The sequence below is a fragment of the Eleutherodactylus coqui genome, chromosome 4 (genome assembly GCF_035609145.1).
Source record: "Eleutherodactylus coqui strain aEleCoq1 chromosome 4, aEleCoq1.hap1, whole genome shotgun sequence".
In the NCBI taxonomy this organism is placed as follows: domain Eukaryota; kingdom Metazoa; phylum Chordata; class Amphibia; order Anura; family Eleutherodactylidae; genus Eleutherodactylus; species Eleutherodactylus coqui.
Genome location: NC_089840.1, coordinates 104,585,176 through 104,606,906, shown reverse-complemented (window position 1 = coordinate 104,606,906; position 21,731 = coordinate 104,585,176). Strand labels below are relative to the sequence as shown.

Sequence of the window (21,731 nt, the reverse complement as noted above, 5' to 3'; positions counted from 1 at the left end):
CTATGATATATTTCTGTACCAGGGTGGCAAGTCATTATCCACATTCAAAGGACCGAACACTATGTCCTGCAGAGATGCCATATGAGTTGTGTGGAGGATAAGTAAGAGGAGCATCTGTAGTGGCCCAATACTGTCACACATGTCATGTCTTCAATGTGGTTGCACTGTGCAAAGTGGTTTGTCGGCTGTTATGTGTATTGCACAGCTGCAGCATTTGAGAGGTTAATGTCTGAAAGTGGCTGGGATATGTCAGTAAAAGTATCAATATCTGTCTAGTCACGTGATGTCTGCACCCTATAAATGTGAGTGATTGAGATGTGTCTGGGTCTTTCATCATCTTCTACGGTTGAGAGTGGAGTGCCAGCCACATGTGGGTACCTTCAACCCTCATGTGGTGAAGTGATGGAAGAAGAGGAGAGGTATCCTAAAGTCCCCTTTGCCAGGAACCACCTCTGGAGAGAAAGTGAAGTGAGGAGTCCGCCATGCAGAGCTGTCTTCAAGTACTGAGTGAGTGTCTGTGGAGTGTTCCTACCCCCATCCTCCTCCAAAGTGTCCCCTTTCCAGGAGCAGTACCTTACAGATAACTTGGCCTGTAGGACCGGTGTCATCCTGTGTCTCCTCCTTGACCTCACAGTCTCTGTCTTGCCTGCATTGTTGTGTAAAGCTGTTCTCTGCAAAGCTTCAAGTAAAGTTCACCGGTCATTGCCTATTCCCAGTGATCGAGGTATCAAGTCTCAGCTGTGTGTGTGGGCTCTCTTTATTTAACCGTTGAGTATAATGGTACGGTGTGAAAGGAACGGTGGTTCCACATGTGACAAATCTAAAGTCTACCACACTTATACAGGTAACCACTGTCCCAGCATTGCCTGGAAGAGGCCTAGCGGTACTTGGGCCGAGGTTGCGTGCATCCCTCCAGGGAGGAGTCTGGTAGAGCGACCGTTACAAGTGCCAACTCTAATCCACCAGCTCCTCAGCATAGGCTTTGTGTCTAGGTGGCCATTGGGACATTGCAGAACCCCTCTTCTTTTGGCATCACGAACAGAATCAACTTCTCTGTGACACATCTGTCTGCCTGCGTTATCGAAGAGGTACTCAAGAAAAAACATTTCTGATGAGTCCGGTGCTAAAGAAAACCTCTGTGTCGAGTTTTCCCTCTATGTCTACAGTTTCACAAGAAGTTTCCTGTACAGTGGCAGTGGTACTAGGCTGAGAAAGAGAGTGTGCTAATCTTGTTGGAGCATGTGCGGTTGATGAACTTTGTTGCAGAGCCCCATGTGAGTGACAACATGTCTACTCAAAATGGTGCTCAGCCGCCCTGTCTACTTCCTTTTTCACAGGCTGTTTTCACCAAAACCTTGCCGCCAAAAAGTTCCCACTTTGGCTATCCGCAAAGTAGGGGAGAGGAGTACTCCAACTCCAGAAGTTTGGCGCACATCTCAAGCCCCCCCCCCCCCCCAAGGGGTGAAGTCAACTACACAAGAGGAGCCTTTGGACATCTCCAAGCAGAACATCTTCAACCAGCCAGCTGCAAAGATTCTTCTACCGCTCCCAGCAACTTCTGGTACAAAATCCATCCAGGGTATGGCGTCCGGCTACCCACCACCGCAGTCACAGTACTTTTGGGGGATGAACCAGAGGTTCCAGAACAAGACGCCCTGACGGGACTTACAATTTCTTTCTCTTTTGGGGATAATTCTGGAGAAGCTTCCCAGAAGAGAAAACCCTTCTGGCCAGGGAGTCTAAAGTCTACTAGGCCCTGGAGAAACTCCACCATGGCCGTCCAGCCAGGTCTCCATACTAGCACCACAAATCTTGCCCTACCAAGAGGGAGCGCTGATCCTGCCCTGGATAATTATAAACAAGGACAACAAGGTGACATGTGCAGCCATTTCCCCAGGGTGGCATGCCTTCATACGGGACTATGAGGACCCTGGGGTAGGAAATCTTTTCCACAACAGAGAGTGACTGCACTTGTGGAGACAGTTGCATTTGTCTGCTACAGGGTTGCCTAAGTTGAAGAGCGCTGCGCATCCTTCCATGGGTGCAGCTCAGATGTGTCCAGGACCCGGATAGTCCCACTTCTGTCACGTCCCTAGGAGTCAGTTCCTGGAGCAGCCTTCCTATGCCCATGGGCAAGACTACTGATTCCGAAGTAGACGAAGAGATCCCCGTGGATAGCGTACAGCGAGTAAAGAACATCTTCAAGTTCTAACAAGTAGGACTTTTTACGTAAGAAACATTTGTTGTCCCCAGTTTAAGCCCCACAGGGACTGAGAAGTTATTAATGTCCCCTTTGCATAGTCATATTGAAATTGGTTTGTTGTTGTGCAATGTTTATTGCTTAAATACTCTGCAGGAGGTAGACCAAGTATTATTAGTTAAAAAGTAAAATTTTTCAGCTTTGACAAAATGCTCCTGATTGAATGAGACTGCATGAATGGTGAGCATGATTTTTGACTGGAGGTTCCTTGTTCCTCATGTCTAGTCTTTAGTGCCAGTGTCTGTCCACCTTCCTAGTCTGTCTCAGTAGATGGGGCATCCTTTTCAGCTTATCCCTTTAGTCCCAGATGGGGGGGTTATTGACTTAAGCTACCACCCATCAGAGTCTTGTCATTTTTTTCAGAGAAAGTGATGGTCATTCCACTTTTCTTTTTTTTCCTACCAGAAGAATAATGTACGTGCCCCATAGCTGTACTAGTGTATCCTGAATTCAGTTAAGCCTAGTAGAATCTTCTCATGGTTAGGCCAAACCATGTTCATACATATTGTCATAGCAATGCTTTACTCAGAAAGTGACATTCATAAGGTAGTCTCAGAATACTAGAATGGGTTAACGTTTTGTACAAATAACCGGAGGGTAGGAGTTATGTTTACAGGTTTCGCCTTGCACACTCCGTGACTGTGTAGTGTTCCTAAAAGTAAACTGGGTTAGTACACTGAGATATTCCTTCTCCAGATATTACACTCTGCTTTAGAAGCGCCGGGTCGGCTTCTGTCATACATGCCATGTCTTCAATGTGGATGCACTGTGCCTTGTCTGCTGTTATGTGTATTGCACTGCTGCAGCATGTGAGAGGTTAATCTATGAAAGTGGCTGGGTTATGCCTGGAAAAGAATCAATATCTGTCTAGTCATGTGATGTCCCCCCAATAATTGCCGCAGCAGTAATAGTGACCCCCAATAGTTCCCCAGCACTAAGAGACCCCAAATAATTGCCCCAGCACTAATAGTGACCCACCAATAATTGCCCCAGCAGTAACAGTGACCCCCAATAATTGCCACAGCAGTAATAGGGACCCCCAATAATTGCCCAAGCAGGAATAGTGACCCCAAGTGGGGCAATTATTGGGTGTCACTCACTGCTGGGGCAATTATTGGGGGTCACTATCACTGCTAGGGGAATTACTGGGGTCACTATTCCTGCTGGGGAAATTATTAGGGGGTCACTATCACTCCTGGGACAGTTACCCCCAATAATTTCCCCAGCAGTAATAGTGACTCCCAATAATTGCCCCAGCACAAAGTGACCCCCAATAATTGCCTCAGCAGGAAAAGTGACCCCCAGTAATTGCACCAGCAGTGATAGTGACACCCAGTAATTGCCCGAGCAGTGATAGTGACCCCTAGTAATTATCACTGCTGTGGCAATTATTGGGGGTCCCTATCAATGCCGGGCCAATTACTGGGCTTCACTATCACTGCTGGGGAATTACAAAACGCAAACGAAACCGCACACGAAACTGAACAGTGACAGCCCGACAGTGACCACCACGACAAGTTATAGTGACAGCCCCCCCCCCCACTATGCAACTAATTATGGCGACAGCCCACCCCCCCATGTAACAAGTTATGGTGACAGCCAACCCCCGTGCGACAAGTTATAGTGACAGTCCACCCTTCCCCCACCAACCCACCCCCCATGTGACAAATAATGGTGACAGCCGTCTATCCCCACCCACTTTCCCCGTGCAACAAGTAATGGTGATAGCCCTCCCTCCACCCACCCACCATGCAACAAGTAATTGTGACAGCCCCCATCCTGCGTGTGACAAGTAATGATGACAGCCCACCCCTCGTGCAACAAGTAATGGTGACAGCCCCCCCACCAACACTGCCTCTGCCCCCAGTAGTAATACTTACTCTCCAGCTGAGGACCAGTGGATGCTCCTGCTGGATCAGCTTCACAGCGAACTGCCGCGCTTTCCCGAGCCAGCAGGTGCTCCTGCACATGCGCGAACAGACGGGATGTGCGTCCACTGCCCGACAAGAGTAAAAGAGAGAAGAAAGAAAACTGTTGTAACCAGATACGACAGGACCGTCAACACAGGGGAATGGGGGGAACCCCTATAGGTAAGAATATATCTTCTGTATGGCTCATTCACAATGCACAATGTATATTACACTGTGCTTTGTAATGGCCATACAGAAGTGCATACATACATTTGTCATGGCTAGACAATGCCTTTAAGCTACCACCTGTCATGGAGTTTTGTTCTTTTTTCAGAGAAAGTGATGGTCATTCAACTTGCCTTGCTTTTTATACCAGTCAACCTTCTCTATTTTGAAGTTCTGCATCAGTGATGTATTCTCTTTTGTCAGAGGAAGTGATGTTAATTCCACTTCCCTTATATCTTTTGTCTTTAGAGAGAAGAATAATGTATGTTCCCTATAGCTATACTAGTGTATCCTGAATTCAGTTCAGCCTAGTAGAATCTTCTAATGGTTAGGCCAAACCATGTTCATACACGCTGTCATAACAATGCTTTACTCAGAAAGTGACATTCATAAGGTAGTCTCAGAATCCTGGAATGGGTTAATGTTTTGCAGGAGGGTAGGAGTTTTGTTTATAGGTTTCGCCTTGCACACTCTGTAACTGTGTAGTGTTCCTGACGGTGAACTGGATTAGTACACTGAAATATTCCTTCTCTGGATATTAAACACTGCTTTAGAGGTGCCAAGGTTGGCTTATTTTAAATAGGGAGAAACCTTTAGTGGCCTGAAACACGTATTTCTGGCCCCTCCATAATTGTCATACATATCATGTCTTCAATGTGGATGCGCTGTACTAGGGGTGTACCTAAAAGCTCAGAGGCCCGGATGCAAAAGTTCAGCTTTTCCCCCTCGCCCCGTGGCTATGCCTGAGGGCCGATGTCCACGTGCGGATTTTATTTATAAAATCCGCATGTGGACCCGCACGGGAGATCCGTGCATCTTGCTGCCCATAGGGATGCATTGGCATCGCTAGGGCAGCTAAAAGTATGCAGATGGGATTCCTTCCCAGAGGGCGGGTCACACGCACAGGAAGAAATTGCAGCATGCTCTATTTTCCTGCGGATCTGCCATACGGACGGCTTCCAAGGCTTCCATTAAGCCTATGGAAGCTGTTCGAATCTGTGGCACAGCCGCAGCTGTTTTTGTGCTGAGCCGCGGATACACGGGAGAACAGGAGATTTTTTAAAATATTGGTGCATATGCACGCAGCACGCTCCCGGCGTGCCTAGCACGCCCGCCGACCGGAAGAAAGAAGATCAGGCCTGCACAGAGGGGAGCCCCGCAGCGTCCAGAGAGGCAAGTATAATGTATTTTCCCTCTCCATGTCCGTGGGCATGCATGGATTTCACTGCGGGATTCCGCAGTGAAATCCGTGCGTGCAAGTGGGCATGTGGCCTAGGAGAGATAGATAGATAGATATTAGATAGATAGATATTAGATAGATATGAGATAGATAGATAGATAGATAGATAGATATGAGATAGATATCAGATAGATAGATATGAGATAGATATGAGAGATAGATAGATAGATAGATAGATAGATAGATAGATAGATAGATAGATAGATAGATAGATAGATAGGAGATAGATAGATACATAAATAGATATGAAATAGATAGATAGATATGAAATAGATAGATATGAGATAGATAGATATGAAATAGATAGATATGAGATAGATAGATAGATAGATAGATAGATAGGAGATAGATAGATAGATAGATAGGAGATAGATATGAGATAGATAGATAGATAGATAGATAGATAGATAGATAGATAGATAGATAGATATGAGATAGATAGATAGTAGAGATGAGCGAGCATACTCGGAAAAGCACTACTCGCTCGAGTAATTTGCTTTATCTGAGTATCGCAGTGCTCGTCCCTGAAGATTCGGGTGCCGCTATGGCTGACAGGTGAGTCTCAGCGAGGAGCAGGGGAGAGCGGGCGGGAGAGAGGGAGAGAAAGATCTCCCCTCTGTTCCTACCCGCTCTCCTCTGCAGCTCCCCGCTCTGTGCCGGCACCCAAATCTTCAGGGACGAGCACAGCGATACTCGGATAAAGCAAATTACTCGAGCGAGTAGTGCTTTTCCGAGTACGCTCGCTCATCCCTAATAGATAGATATGAGATAGATACATAGATATGAGATAGATAGATAGATAGATAGATAGGAGATGGATAGATAGATAGATAGATAGATAGATAGATATAAAATAGATAGATATGAGATAGATAGATAGATAGATAGATAGCAGATAGATTGATATGAGATAGATAGATATAAGATAGATAGATAGATAGTAGAGATGAGCGAGCACCAAAATGCTCGGGTGCTCGTTACTCGAGTCGAACTTCCCGCGATGCTCGAGGGTTCGTTTCGAGTAACGAACCCCATTGAAGTCAATGGGCGACCCGAGCATTTTTGTATGGGACCTATGCTCCGCTAAGGTTTTCATCTGTGAAAATCTGGGAAATTCAAGAAAGTGATGGGAACGACACAGAAAAGGATAGGGCAGGCGAGGGGATACATGTTGGGCTGCATCTCATGTTCCCAGGTCCCACTATTAAGCCACAATAGCGGCGAGTGCCCCCCCCCCCCCCAACAATTTTTACTTCTGAAAAACCCTCATTAGCAAGGCATACCTTAGCTAAGCACCACGCTACCTCCAACAAAGCACGATCACTGCCTGCATGACACTCCGCTGCCACTTCTCCTGGGTAACATGCTGCCCAACCGCCCATTTCAGTAATAGTAGCATTCAAGACAGGCCCCCAGTAACAATTCCAAAGCAGCAGTATAGGGGGAGCACAGTATTAGTTCCATTTCAGTAGTGGTAGCAGTCTAGACAGGCCCCAGTAACATATCACTAGCAGCAGTACAGGGGGAGCACAGTATTAGTTCCATTTCAGTAGTAGTAGCAGTCTGGACAGGCCCAGTAACATATCACCAGCAGCAGTATAGGGGGAGCACAGTATTTGTTCCATTTCAGTAGTAGTTGCAGTCTAGACAGGCCCCAGTAACAAATCACTAGCAGCAGTATAGGGGGAGCATAGTATTAGTTCCATTTCAGTAGTAGTAGCAGTCTAGACAGGCCCCAGTAACATATCACTAGCAGCAGTATAGGGGGAGCACAGTCTTAGTTCCATTTCAGTAATAGTAGCAGTCAAGACAGGCCCCAGTAACATATCACTAGCAGCAGTATAGGGGGAGCACAGTATTAGTTCCATTTCAGTAGTAGTAGCAGTCTGGACAGGCCCCAGTAACATATCACTAGCAGCAGTATAGGGGGAGCACAGTCTTAGTTCCATTTCAGTAATAGTAGCAGTCAAGACAGGCCCCAGTAACATATCACTAGCAGCAGTATAGGGGGAGCACAGTAGTAGTTCCATTTCAGTAGTAGTAGCAGTCTGGACAGGCCCCAGTAACATATCACTAGCAGCAGTATAGGGGGAGCACAGTATTAGTTCCATTTCAGTAGTAGTAGCAGTCTGGACAGGCCCCAGTAAGATATCACTCACTAGCAGCAGTATAGGGGGAACACAGTATTAGTTCCATTTCAGTAGTAGTTGCAGTCTGGACAGGCCCCAGTAACATCACTAGCAGCAGTATAGGGGGAGCACAGTCTTAGTTCCATTTCAGTAATAGTAGCAGTCAAGACAGGCCCCAGTAACATATCACTAGCAGCAGTATAGGGGGAGCACAGTATTAGTTCCATTTCAGTAGTAGTAGCAGTCTGGACAGGCCCCAGTAACATATCACTAGCAGCAGTATAGGGGGAGCACAGTATTAGTTCCATTTCAGTAGTAGTAGCAGTCAAGACAGGCCACAGTAACATTCCCGTTGCAGCAGTTTAGGGAGATAACAGTCTCTTTCACATTTCAGTAGTTGCAGTATAGGCAAGGCCACAGTTATATTTATGTAGCAAAAGTGTAGGCCAACCCCACACACCTTGCTGTACCATGAGTGCAGGCGAAGCCCATAAAAATTACTAGGATTACACTGTAGGCGAGGGCCCAAAAAAATTGGTGTACCAACAGTACTAATGTACCTCAGAAAAATTGCCCGTGCCCAACCAAGAGAGCAGGTGAAACCCATTATTCGCTTTGGTTACTGTGGCTTAATTTGTAACTAGGCCTGGAGGCAGCCCAGTTAAAATAAAAATTGGTTCAGGTGCAAGTTTCAACACTTTAATGAGAATTGAAACGTAAAAACATTGTTTACAAAAGTAATATGACTGAGCCTTGTGGGCCTAAGAAAAATTGCCCGTTCGGCGTGATTACGTCAGGTTTCAGGAAGAGGAACAGGAGGAGGAGGATGAATATAATACACAGATTGATGAAGCTAAAAGGTCCCCGTTTTGTATGGTGATAGAGAACGATGCTTCCATCCGCGGGTGCAGCCTACGTATTGTTTAGGTACCGCTGCTGTCCGCTGGTGGAGAAGAGAAGTCTGGGGAAATCCAGGCTTTGTTCATCTTTGTGAGTGTAAGCCTGTCGGCACTGTCAGTTGACAGGCGGCTACGCTTATCCGTGATGATTCCCACAGCTGCACTAAACACCCTCTCTGACAAGACGCTAGCCGCAGGGCAAGCAAGCACCTCCAGGGCATACAGCGCGAGTTCAGGCCACGTGTCCAGCTTCGACACCCAGTAGTTGTACGGAGCAGAGGCGTCACGGAGGACAGTCGGGCGATCGGCTACGTACTCCCTCACCATCCTTTTACAGTGCTCCCACCGACTCAGCCTTGACTGGGGAGCGGTGACACAGTCTTGCTGGGGAGCCATCAAGCTGTCAAAGGCCTTGAAGAGTGTTCCCCTGCCTGCGCTGTATATGCTGCCTGATCTCCGCGCCTCCCCTGCTACCTGGCTCTCGGAACTGCGCCTTCTGCCACTAGCGCTGTCGGATGGGAATTTTACCATCAGCTTGTCCGCCAGGGTCCTGTGGTATAGCATCACTCTCGAACCCCTTTCCTCTTCGGGTATGAGAGTGGAAAGGTTCTCCTTATACCGTGGGTCGAGCAGTGTGTACACCCAGTAATTCGTAGTGGCCAGAATGCGTGTAACGCGAGGGTCACAAGAAAGGCATCCTAACATGAAGTCAGCCATGTGTGCCAGGGTACCTGTACGCAACACATGGCTGTCCTCACTAGAAAGATCACTTTCAGGATCCTCCTCCTCCTCCTCAGGCCATACACGCTGAAAGGATGACAGGCAAGCAGCATGGGTACTCTTAGCAGTGGGCCAAGCTGTCTCTTCCCCCTCCTCCTCATGCTCCTCCCCCTCCTCCTCCTCCAAAACGCGCTGAGATATAGACATGAGGGTGCTCTGACTATCCAGTGACATACTGTCTTCCCCCGCCTCCGTTTCCGAGCGCAAAGCGTCTGCTTTTATGCTTTGCAGGGAACTTCTCAAGAAGCATAGCAGAGAAAAGGTGACGCTAATGATTGCAGCATTGCCGCTCACCATCTGGGTAGACTCCTCAAAGTTTCCAAGGACCTGGCAAATGTCTGCCAACCAGGCCCACTCTTCTGTAAAGAATTGAGGAGGCTGACTCCCACTACGCAGCCCATGTTGGAGTTGGTATTCCACTATAGCTCTACGCTGCTCATAGAGCCTGGCCAACATGTGGAGCGTAGAGTTCCACCGTGTGGCACGTCGCACAGCAGTCGGTGCACTGACAGAATAAACCGATGTTGCAGGGTCAGCAGAGTGGCAGCGTCCGTATTGGACTTGCGGAAATGTGCGCTGAGCCGGCGCACCTTTCCGAGTAGGTCTGACAAGCGTGGGTAGCTTTTCAGAAACCGCTGAACCACCAAATTAAAGACGTGGGCCAGGCATGGCACGTGCGTGAGGCTGCCGAGCTGCAGAGCCGCCACCAGGTGACGGCCGTTGTCACACACGACCATGCCCGGTTGGAGGCTCAGCGGCGAAAGCCAGCGGTCAGTCTGCTCTGTCAGACCCTGCAGCAGTTTGTGGGCCGTGGGCCTCTTCTCTCCTAAGCTGAGTAGTTTCAGCATGGCCTGCTAATGCTTGCCCACCGCTGTGCTGCCACGCCGCGTGACACCGACTGCTGGCGACGTGCTGCTGCTGACACATCTTGATTGCGAGACAGAGGTTGCGTTGGAGGAGGTGGAGGGTTGTTTAGTGGAGGAAGCATACACCGCCACAGATACCAGCACCGAGCTGGGGCCCTCAATTCTGGGAGTGGGTAGGACGTGAGCGGTCCCAGGCTCTGACTCGGTCCCAGCCTCCACTAAATTCACCCAATGTGCCGTCAGGGAGATATACTGGCCCTGCCCGCCTGTGCTTGTCCACGTGTCTGTTGTTAAGTGGACCTTGCCAGTAACCGCGTTGGTGAGGGCACATACAATGTTGCGGGAGACGTGGTCGTGCAGGGCTGGGACGGCACATCGGGAAAAGTAGTGGCGACTGGGAACCGAGTAGCGCGGGGCCGCCGCGATTATGTTTTTGAAAGCCTCCGTTTCCACAAGCCTATACGGCAGCATCTCCAGGCTGATCAATTTGGCTATGTGCACGTTTAACGCTTGAGCGTGCGGGTGCGTGGCGGCGTACTTGCGCTTGCGCTCAAACACTTGCGCTAGCGACGGCTGGACGCTGCGCTGAGAGACATTGCTGGATGGGGCCGAGGACAGCGGAGGTGAGGGTGTGGGTGCAGGCCGGGAGACGGTCGTGCCTGTGTCCTGAGAGGACGGTTGGATCTCAGTGGCAGGTTGGGGCACATGGGGAGAGGCAGTGGTGCAAACCGGAGGCGGTGAACGGCCTTCATCCCACCTTGTGGGGTGCTTGGCCATCATATGCCTGCGCATGCTGGTGGTGGTGAGGCTGGTGGTGGTGGCTCCCCGGCTGATCTTGGCGCGACAAACCTTGCACACCACAGTTCCTCGTTCGTCTGCACTCTCAGTGAAAAACTGTCACACCTTTGAGCACCTCGGCCTCTGCAGGGTGGCATGGCGCGAGGGGGCGCTTTGGGAAACAGTTGGTGGATTATTCGGTCTGGCCCTGCCTCTACCCCTGGCCACCGCACTGCCTCTTCCAACCTGCCCTGCTGCTGCACTTGCCTCCCCCTCTGAAGACCTGTCCTCAGTAGGCTTAGCAAACCAGGTGGGGTCAGTCACCTCATCGTCCAGCTGCTCTTTCTCCGAATCCTCTGTGCGCTCCTCCCTCGGACTTACTGAAATTACTACTACCTCACTGATAGACAACTGTGTCTCATCGTCATCGTCCGCCTCACCCACTGAAAGTTCTTGAGACAGTTGCCGGAAGTCCCCAGCCTCATCCCCCGGACCCCGGGAACTTTCCAAAGGTTGGGCATCGGTCACGACAAACCCCTCCGGTGGGAGAGGAACCATTGCTGCCCAATCTGGGCAGGGGACCGAGAACAGTTCCTGGGAGTCTGTCTGCTCCTCAGAATGTGTCATTTTCATGGAGTGAGGAGGCTGGGAGGAAAGAGGAGCAGAAGCCAGAGGATTCAGAGTTGCAGCTGTGGATGGCGTAGAAGATTGGGTGGTCGATAGATTGCTGGATGCACTTTCTGCCATCCATGACAGGACCTGCTCACATTGCTCAGTTTCTAATAAAGGTCTACCGCGTCGACCCATTAATTGTGAGATGAATCTGGGGACCCCAGAAACTTGCCTCTCTCCTAATCCCGCAGCAGTCGGCTGCGATACACCTGGACCAGGAGCTCGGCCTGTGCCCACACCCATACTTGGGCCTCCACGTCCTCGCCCGCGTTCACGTCCTCTAGGCCTACCCCTACCCCTCAGCATGGTGTATTACCAGTAGTGCAGAAACAAAACGCTGTAATTAAATGTGCCGCCTATTGGCCTGTGGTTGGAGGCTGACTTCGCTTACGGAGCACACAGCAGAGTCAGGAAACAATTATGCGCAAGCCTGTAGTGAGACCTAGGTGCGTATGACTGAGCTACTGGAATTCACAGCGCAGAACCAGTCAAGTGGCCAAAGGCCAGTGGTAGGCCTTAAGTATTTTGCTTCAATTTTTTAAAATGGTGAGGTGAAAAACCAGACAGACAACGTATGCAGCGTATATATGTATACTGTTTCCCTCTGGCGGGATGGCGGCGATCATGTAACGGACACAGCAGAGCAAGGAAACAATTATGCGCAAGCCTGCTGTAACGCTTAGCTGGGTAATAATGAACAACTACTACCCCAGCAGACACACAGTAAACTGAAGACGGTCACAGGCAGCCCAAATATAGTATTTTTTTCCAATTTTTGGGAAAAAGCCCACTGCCTATATAGCCTGTATATGGATTTCCCTGTTGGAGGATGACTGTGGTTATTGAAAGCACAGTGCAGCCAGAAAAAATTATGCGCAAGGCTGGGTATTAATGAGCGACTACTACCCCCAGCAGACACGCAGTAAACTGAAGACAGTCACAGGCAGGCCAAATTTAGTATTTTTTTCCAATTTTTGGGAAAAGACCACTGCCTATACAGCCTGTATTTGGATTTCCCTGTTGGAGGATGACTGTGGTTAGGTTTTTGAAAGCACAGTGCAGCCAGAAAAAATTATGCGCATGGCTGGGGATTAATGAGCGACTACTACCCCCAGCAGACACGCAGTAAACTGAAGACGGTCACAGGCATCCCAAAGATTTTTTTTTCCAATTTTTTTGAAAAAGCCCACTGCCTATATAGCCTGTATATGGATTTCCCTGTTGGAGGATGACTGTGGTTAGGTTATTGAAAGCACAGAGCAGCCAGAAAAAATTATGCGCAAGGCTGGGGATTAATGAGCGACTACTACCCCCAGCAGACACGCAGTAAACTGAAGACGGTCACAGGCAGCCCAAAGATTTTTTTTTTCCAATTTTTTTGAAAAACTCCACTGCCTATATAGCCTGTATATGGATTTCCCTGTTGGAGGATGACTGTGGTTAGGTTATTGAAAGCACAGTGCAGCCAGAAAAAATTATGCGCAAGGCTGGGGATTAATGAGCGACTACTACCCCCAGCAGACACGCAGTAAACTGAACACGGTCACAGGCAGCCCAAAGATTTTTTTTTCCAATTTTTTTTTAAAAAGCCCACTGCCTATATAGCCAGTATATCTCTTTCCCTGTACCACTGTCCCTGCCTCACCAGTACTGCCCCTATACTCAGTAAAATGACTGCAGACTGAGGACGCTATGGTCTGCACGCCCGATATACAAAAAAAAAATTTGCAAAACTGCTAAAAGCAGCCTCAACAGTACTGCACATGGTCAGATGTGGCCCTAAGAAGGACCGTTGGGGTTCTTGAAGATGAAGATAACAGCCTAACACTCTCCCCAAGACGGCACTTTCCCTAATGTCTCTCAGCGTGCATCTGTGGCGAGCCGCGGGCGGCGCCAGTTTATATACTCGGGTGTCACCTGATCTCCCCAGCCACTCACTGCAGAGGGATGGGATAGGGCTGGAACTTCATAGGAGGAAGTTGTAATGCCTTCCCTGTGTTTCTATTGGCCAGAAAACGGCGCAAAATTTTCTGGGAAGAAAATGGAAGTGACTCGAACACTGCATGGTGCTCGTCTCGAGTAACGAGCATGTTGAGTACACTAATACTCGAACGAGCATCAAGCTCAGACGAGTAAGCTCGCTCATCTCTAATATATAGATAGATAGATAGATATTAGAGAGATAGATAGATAGATAGATAGATAGATATGAGATAGATAGATATGAGATTGATAGATAGATAGATAGATATGATATAGATAGATAGCAGATAGAGAGATAGGAGATAGAGAGATAGGAGATAGATTGATGATAGATAGATAGATAGATAGATAGATAGATAGATAGATAGATAGATAGATAGATAGATATGAGATGGATAGATAGATAGGAGATAGATAGATAGATATGAAATAGATAGATATGAGATAGATAGATAGATATGAGATAGATATGAGATAGATAGATAGATAGATAGATAGATAGATATGAGATAGATAGATATGGGATTGATAGATAGATATGAGATAGATAGATATGAAATAGATAGATAGGATATAGATAGATAGATAGATAGATATGAGATAGATAGATAGATAGATAGATAGATAGATAGGAGATGGATAGATAAATAGGAGATAGAGAGAGATAGATAGGAGATAGATAGATATGAAATAGATAGAGAGATAGATACATATGAGATAGATAGATAGATGGATATCAGATAAATAGATAGATATCAGATAGATAGATAGATAGATAGATAGATAGATAGATACGAGATAGATAGATTGTTAGATATGAGATATATAGATAGATATGAGATAGATAGATATGAGATTGATAGGTAGGAGATAGAGAGATAGGAGATTGATAGGTAGGAGATAGAGAGATAGGAGATAGATATGAGATAGATAGTTAGATATGAGATAGATAGATATGAGATAGATAGATAGATAGATATGAGATAGATAGATAGATATGAGATTGATAGATAGATAGATATGATATAGATAGATAGCAGATAGAGAGATAGGAGATAGATTGATGATAGATAGATAGATAGATAGATAGGAGATGGATAGATAAATAGGAGATAGAGAGAGATAGATAGGAGATAGATAGATAGATATGAAATAGATAGAGAGATAGATACATATGAGATAGATAGATAGATGGATATCAGATAAATAGATAGATATCAGATAGATAGATAGATAGATAGATAGATAGATAGATAGATAGATAGATAGATACGAGATAGATAGATTGTTAGATATGAGATATATAGATAGATATGAGATAGATAGATAGATAGATATGAGATTGATAGGTAGGAGATAGAGAGATAGGAGATTGATAGGTAGGAGATAGAGAGATAGGAGATTGATAGGTAGGAGATAGAGAGATAGATAGATAGATAGATAGATATGAGATAGATATGAGATAGATAGTTAGATATGAGATAGATAGATAGATATGAGATAGATAGATAGATAGATATATATGAGATTGATAGATAGATAGATATGATATAGATAGATAGCAGATAGAGAGATAGGAGATAGAGAGATAGGAGATAGATTGATGATAGATAGATAGATAGATAGATAGATAGATAGATAGGAGATGGATAGATAGATAGGAGATAGATAGATATATAGATAGATAGATATGAAATAGATAGATATGAGATAGATAGATATGAGATAGATAGATATGAGATTGATAGATAGATAGATAGATAGATAGATATGAGATAGATAGATATGAGATTGATAGATAGATATGAGATAGATAGATATGAAATAGATAGGACATAGATAGATAGATATGAGATAGATAGATAGATAGATAGGAGATGGATAGATAAATAGGAGATAGAGAGAGAGATAGATAGGAGATAGATAGATAGATAGATATATATGAAATAGATAGAGAGATAGATACATATGAGATAGATAGATAGATGGATATCAGATAAATAGATAGATATCAGATAGATAGATAGATAGATAGATAGATACGAGATAGATAGATTGTTAGATATGAGATATATAGATAGATATGAGATAGATAGATAGATAGATAGATAGATAGATAGATAGATAGATAGATAGATAGATAGATAGATAGATATGAGATTGATAGGTAGGCGATAGAGGGATAGGAGATTGATAGGTAGGAGATAGAGAGATAGGAGATTGAGAGATAGGAGATAGATAGATATGAGATAGATAGATAGATAGATAGATAGATAGATATGAGATAGATATGAGATAGATAGTTAGATATGAGATAGATAGATAGGAGATGGATATGAGATAGATAGATAGATAGATAGATAGATAGATAGATAGATAGATAGATAGATAGATAGATAGATAGAAGAACAGGCAAGATAGATAGACAGACACATAGAAAGACATACAGACAGGCAGACAAGCAGATACATACCCTGGTGCCCGGACTACCTCTGCTGTGGAGAGCAGCTGTACACATTGTCGGCAGGACTGAAGCAGCATGGAGATGACCTCATCCCTGCTCCACTCGATGCCTTGCTGTGTTGTGCCCGTGTGCGGTGAGTCTGCTTCTGTGTCCTTTCTGCTCTTTCCCTACCCCCTCCTCTTCCCCTGTCTTCTCTTCAAGTCCTCCCCCTCCCTTCTCCTACTCTACTCTCTGGCTCGTGGTGTCGGCCAGCCGAACCGCACTAACTTAGCAAGCGGCAGCCGACAGCGCGAAGTGAAAGTAAAGCAGTATATGCTGGAGCGGGGCCCCTGGGCCCCCTCAGGCGCAAGGGCTGGGTCACCGTTGCGACCCCAGCACCCCCTTCCGGTACGCCTATGCGCTGTACCTTGTCTGCTGTTATGTGTATTGCACAGCTGCAGCATGTGAGAGATTAAAGGGGTTGTCTCGCGAAAGCAAGTGGGGTTATACACTTCTGTATGGCCATATTAATGCACTTTGTAATATACATCGTGCATTAAATATGAGCCATACAGAAGTTATTCACTTACCTTCCCTGCGCTGGCGTCCCCATCTCCATGGCTCCGTCTAACTTCAGCATCTAATCGCCCGATTAGACGCGCTTGCGCTGAAGGGTCTTCTGCCTTCGGCTCGGTTCGGCAGCAGCGGCGTTCTGGCTCCGCCCCCTTCTACGCGTCATCGCGTAGCTCCACCGTCACGTGTGCCGATTCCAGCCAATCAGGAGGCTGGAATCAGCACACATGACGGGGCGGAGCTACGCGATGACGCGTAGAAGGGGCGGAGCCAAAACACTGCAGGGGTTAAAAAAGAACACCGGACAGCGCTTACCTGAATCCCCGCGCTCCGGTGACTTCTTACTTACCTGCTGAAGATGGCCGCCGGCATCTTCTCCCTCGGTGGACCGCAGGGCTTCTGTGCGGTCCATTGCCGATTCCAGCCTCCTGATTGGCTGGAATCGGCAGGTGAGGGGGCGGAGCTACACGGAGCTACACGGAGCCCCATTGAGAAGAGGAGAAGACCCGGACTGCGCAAGCGCGTCTAATTTGGCCATTAGACGGCGGAAATTAGACGGCAACCATGGAGACGAGGACGCCAGCAACGGAACAGGTAAGTGAATAACTTTTGATAACTTCTGTATGGCTCATAATTAATGCACAATGTACATTACAAAGTGCATTAATATGGCCATACAGAAGTGTATAGACCCACTTGCTGCCGCGGGACAACCCCTTTAAGTCTCATCTTAGCCTTCTTTTTAGCAAGCTAAACATTCTCAGATCCTTTAATCAAAATGCTCAGCATAGGAAGAAATCTCTACGCTCATAAGGATTCTGATATGAAAGTAAATGACTTATATAGAGAGGAAGAGGTTAATCAAACAGACAAACCCCTGACTAAAGGCCCAAAAGGTCCAGATAGGAACAATGGCCAGAAAGTCTCCTCTCAGCATCCTTTTTTGAGGTCTGACCAAGGGAAGAGTAAACGGGGATAGTGACGTCATGTGATCTATGCTCTATGCTTCTCTTAGTACATCCCAGAATTGTGTTTGCTTTTTTTGCTGCTGCATCAAACTTTTTTTTTGCTTTTGACATACCCCCCAAATCCTTTTTTTTATAGCTTTTGGCATTTCTTGTAAGCTTCAATTCATTATTAGCTTTAGCTTTTTTGACACTTGCCCTACAGTTTCTGCAGACTGCATTATATCCTTTTTTAGATATTCCCCCTCTTTCTGTTTGATAAATATATTCTTCTTCCTTTTTAGCATGTATGTAAGTTCTGTGTTCATCTATCCTGGTCTCTTTAAATGCTTCCCATTTTTCCTTTTTTTAGAGATTGTTAACAATTGTGTTTTGAGGGTACTGGTGGGTTATCTGTCACCACTTTTTAAATAAATTTCACAAAAGCTTCACCAAGACATATGCATATAAAACATTATTATCCTCTCTTTTAATTTCTCCAAAACATAATAATTTATTATTCAGGTGGTATAAATGTGGCAATAGCCCGCAAGACCGAGTCGTAAGGTAAATATTAAAAAAGTGGTGACCAATAACCCACAAGTAATAATAAGAATCTTTATTTATATAGCGCCAACATATTCCACAGTGCTTACAAAACAGGGGAGAACAGGCATAAGAAAGAACGATACAAAAACCACAGTTCCATGAAGTTATTGATTGATAAAACACGGTAGGGGGGAGAGGCTCCAATGAGCTTACATACTACAAATAGTGGGGTGATACAGAAGGGAAAGGGGCTGGAGATGTGCACATTATGGTGAGGTGGAGAGTGAGGGATGCTGTACACATAGACAATGGTCAGACATAAGCCATGTGGTGGCTGAATCGGTATGACTGTAGGGGGTGGTTGATGGTAGCTAGCAGGGATTGCAGTCAGTAGGACAGGGAGCATGTTAGCAGGTGGCATACAGATGGGTTTGGTTTAGGAGATGTGGTATGTCTCCGTGAAGAGGTGCGTTTTTAGAGCATGCCTGAAGTTTTGTGTGACAGGGATTGAGTGGATAGTTTTAGGTAGCGCGTTCAAAGGAACGGTGCTGCTCTGGAGAAGTCTTGGATATGAGAATGAAAGGTTCGAGTTAGGGCTCATGCCTACGGCCATTGCAGGATACTCCCATGGTTTTAAGCCTTTGGTGTACTGGGATTGTAAAAAAACCGTGGCCGCTGCTGATTACGGAATATCATTTGTTTTTCCATGGTCTCCATAAAGGCTACATTAATGGAGACATCTCACGGTGTAAATCATGATCTATCTTTTTGCGTGCTGGGATTTTCTCATCATGATTACACCATGCTGCGAATGAGCCCATTGAAAGCAATGAGTTCTCTTGAATGTGTTTTGCACTCGGGAATTTTTCTAGGGTAAAACAGAGAAATCACGGCCGTGTGAAACAGCCGGGTTCTCTCACATGGACGGTTTTTAGCTGCATTTTAAACATGCACTGAAAACGCAATATTAGTTGGACTATAAAAATTGAAATTTACAGGTGTCACTTTTTACGTGAATTTAATGGGCAACCCTCTAGTAGTATATATGATTTTTCTTTATTCAGTCGTTCATGGATATCTATTGCTTTTATTAAAAATTATATAAAACCTGTCTTTTACTGTTACGAATAGGTTATAAGGAGGCGCCTCGATGCTTTTAATAAGCCATGTTATATAATTTTAACATGAGAAGATAGAAATGAGTATTAACTCACCTGGTGTCAAGCGAGGATACCTTTCAAAAGGCACCTCGCTGACACCGTAATCCAAGTCAACTTGTAACCGAGTCTTTAATCCATCCGATTTTCGTCGGAGAGCCGCAGGACAATCCAGATAAGCCACACCGGATAACCGGGGCTTAGTTCAAGTATACCAAGGAAAAGAAAAAACGGCTGTCCGCGCTCCAAAGGATACCAGGCTCTGATCCGGGATAATAAATTCCTTCTTTATTGGAAATACATAACAGGGTCCGCGAGCAACGCGTTTCAGTAGATACAACGGTAGTTTTCTTTTCCTTGGCTGTCTTTTACTGTGTTTTTTATGCACCTCCATTGATTCCTATGGGCGATTTCAGCGCTAAAAACACACTTCAAACGCAAGAAATAAGACATACAGCATTCAATTTTCAGCACATAGAAAACAGACTGAAAATACACTGGTGTGAGAGGCCACATTGAAATACATGGGGGCTTTAGGCCTCTTTTACATGACCGTGTGCTGACAGCATATCACTGGCGGGTAGATCCAGTGGGTGATAACGCTGTCACTAGCTCCCATAACAATGCAGGAAATTCAGCACAGCATGTTGTATCACCGCCGCTGAATCTGCCAATCTGGATGAGATTTACTGTATATTTAATGTGTATAGGCGACGCCTGACAATCCCCGACACCGTATGTGGGGTGACAGATGGATTCTTTGGTTTTGAACATGTATAGTCCATTATTCTGCACAGAGATATTTTTCTGCCAGAGAAGTGGTTTTTATTACACTCCTCCCACAGAGATACACGTACATGGTCAGCCAACAAAGGTTTATGGGAAGGTCGCCGTGCCAGCCATCCGCCATATGAGTCTTCAGTGGCACTGCCACAACTCAGCTCAGCACCGCTACAAGCACCAGGAATGAGGGTGGGTTGGCATAGCAGCCTGGCACTAGGGCATCGTCTTGATATACTCTATATGTAAGACGTTATACCATCTGCTGCCAGGTTGTGTGACCTTCACAGACATCAGTGCAGTAATCCTGAGGCTGATGCCACTGATCATGTGGGCACGCAGAGATGAATGATCTCTGTAAGAATGCCTATATGTAAAGTGATTGGGGCCCACAGGCTGGCAGCATCCTCTTACCTCTATGACCAGCTTCTGCCTCATGACCAGCGTGGTGCACAGGTACGCACTACAGGTATCCGAACCAAACTCCAGGGAGCCGAGCGAGACGCAGATGTCTCCCAGCACCTGAAACCTGGCCAGCACCAGGTTCCAGGCACTGTGTATGAGAGCGACCACAAAATAGACCCCGGCACCCCCCCCCCCCAGCAAGAAGGAGGCATGGGTCTTCCGGTCCTGTTCCTGGTAATAGTACAGCACACACAACACTATGATGCAGGCGGCACAGGTAGCAGTTATGGTGGGCGCTAAACAGCAGGCACTGAGAGACATGGTACAGCATGTATGACACCCCAGCCAGCCCTCCTGTTGTCCCTGTGCTAGCACTGGCAGCCCCTCTAGGATGCTCTCCACCGTACTGAGGACCAGCAAAGCCCCTGGCTCCATGTCCTGGCCGGCCACCAGGCTACCCTTGTAGTTGGAGAAGCTGTTGGTAAGGCAGCGCTCATTATCCATCCCGTGGCCGATGCTAGTCCTGAGGCTGAGTCGACGAGGTGGTGGCTACAGCGTCTGGTGGCGGAGCTGTCAGTGAGACTGTATATGCTGGAGCGGGTGGAAATACATGTGGCAGGAGCCGTGGAGAGTGAGAGGACCGAATGGTGGGCAGCACCACAGCTGAGCTGTCACCCCCCTCAGTGATAGCACCCGGGGCGACCCGCACCTGCCGCATTCCCTTTCCTATGCCGCTGCCGCAGCACCCAGGTGTGCCCCATATCCATAGAATCAGGATAAGGAATATTTATTTATTTATTTATTTTTTTATTGAATCTGTTTTTATTAAGGTTTTCAATTTTACAGTATGACAACATCAGACAATAAAAGGCTAATCACAAATCGTTGTACACAGTTTTGATTCAGAGGATACTAGATAGTTCAGAATACTGTGCTGCATTTTGACAGATAACAGGGTGATTGATAGGCTAGAGAAACGTTTTAATTCAACCATACGAGAACATTATGAAAGTATCTCATTAAACTAAAGCCTTGTAGCAGACATAACGAGACAGGACAAAGACAAAGACAAAGGGGGGTGAGGGGGAGTGGGGAAGGGTAAGAGGGGGGGAAGTTGGGTGTGTGGTAGGGGTGCATCT

At 46.4% G+C, this 21,731-nt stretch overlaps 1 pseudogene; it reads right to left on the bottom strand.

Moving 5' to 3' along the window:
* Positions 1-21,096, bottom strand: part of LOC136626515 (DNA polymerase alpha catalytic subunit-like) — a 120,740-nt pseudogene extending 99,644 nt beyond the window's left edge.
* Positions 21,097-21,731: the final 635 nt, after the last annotated feature.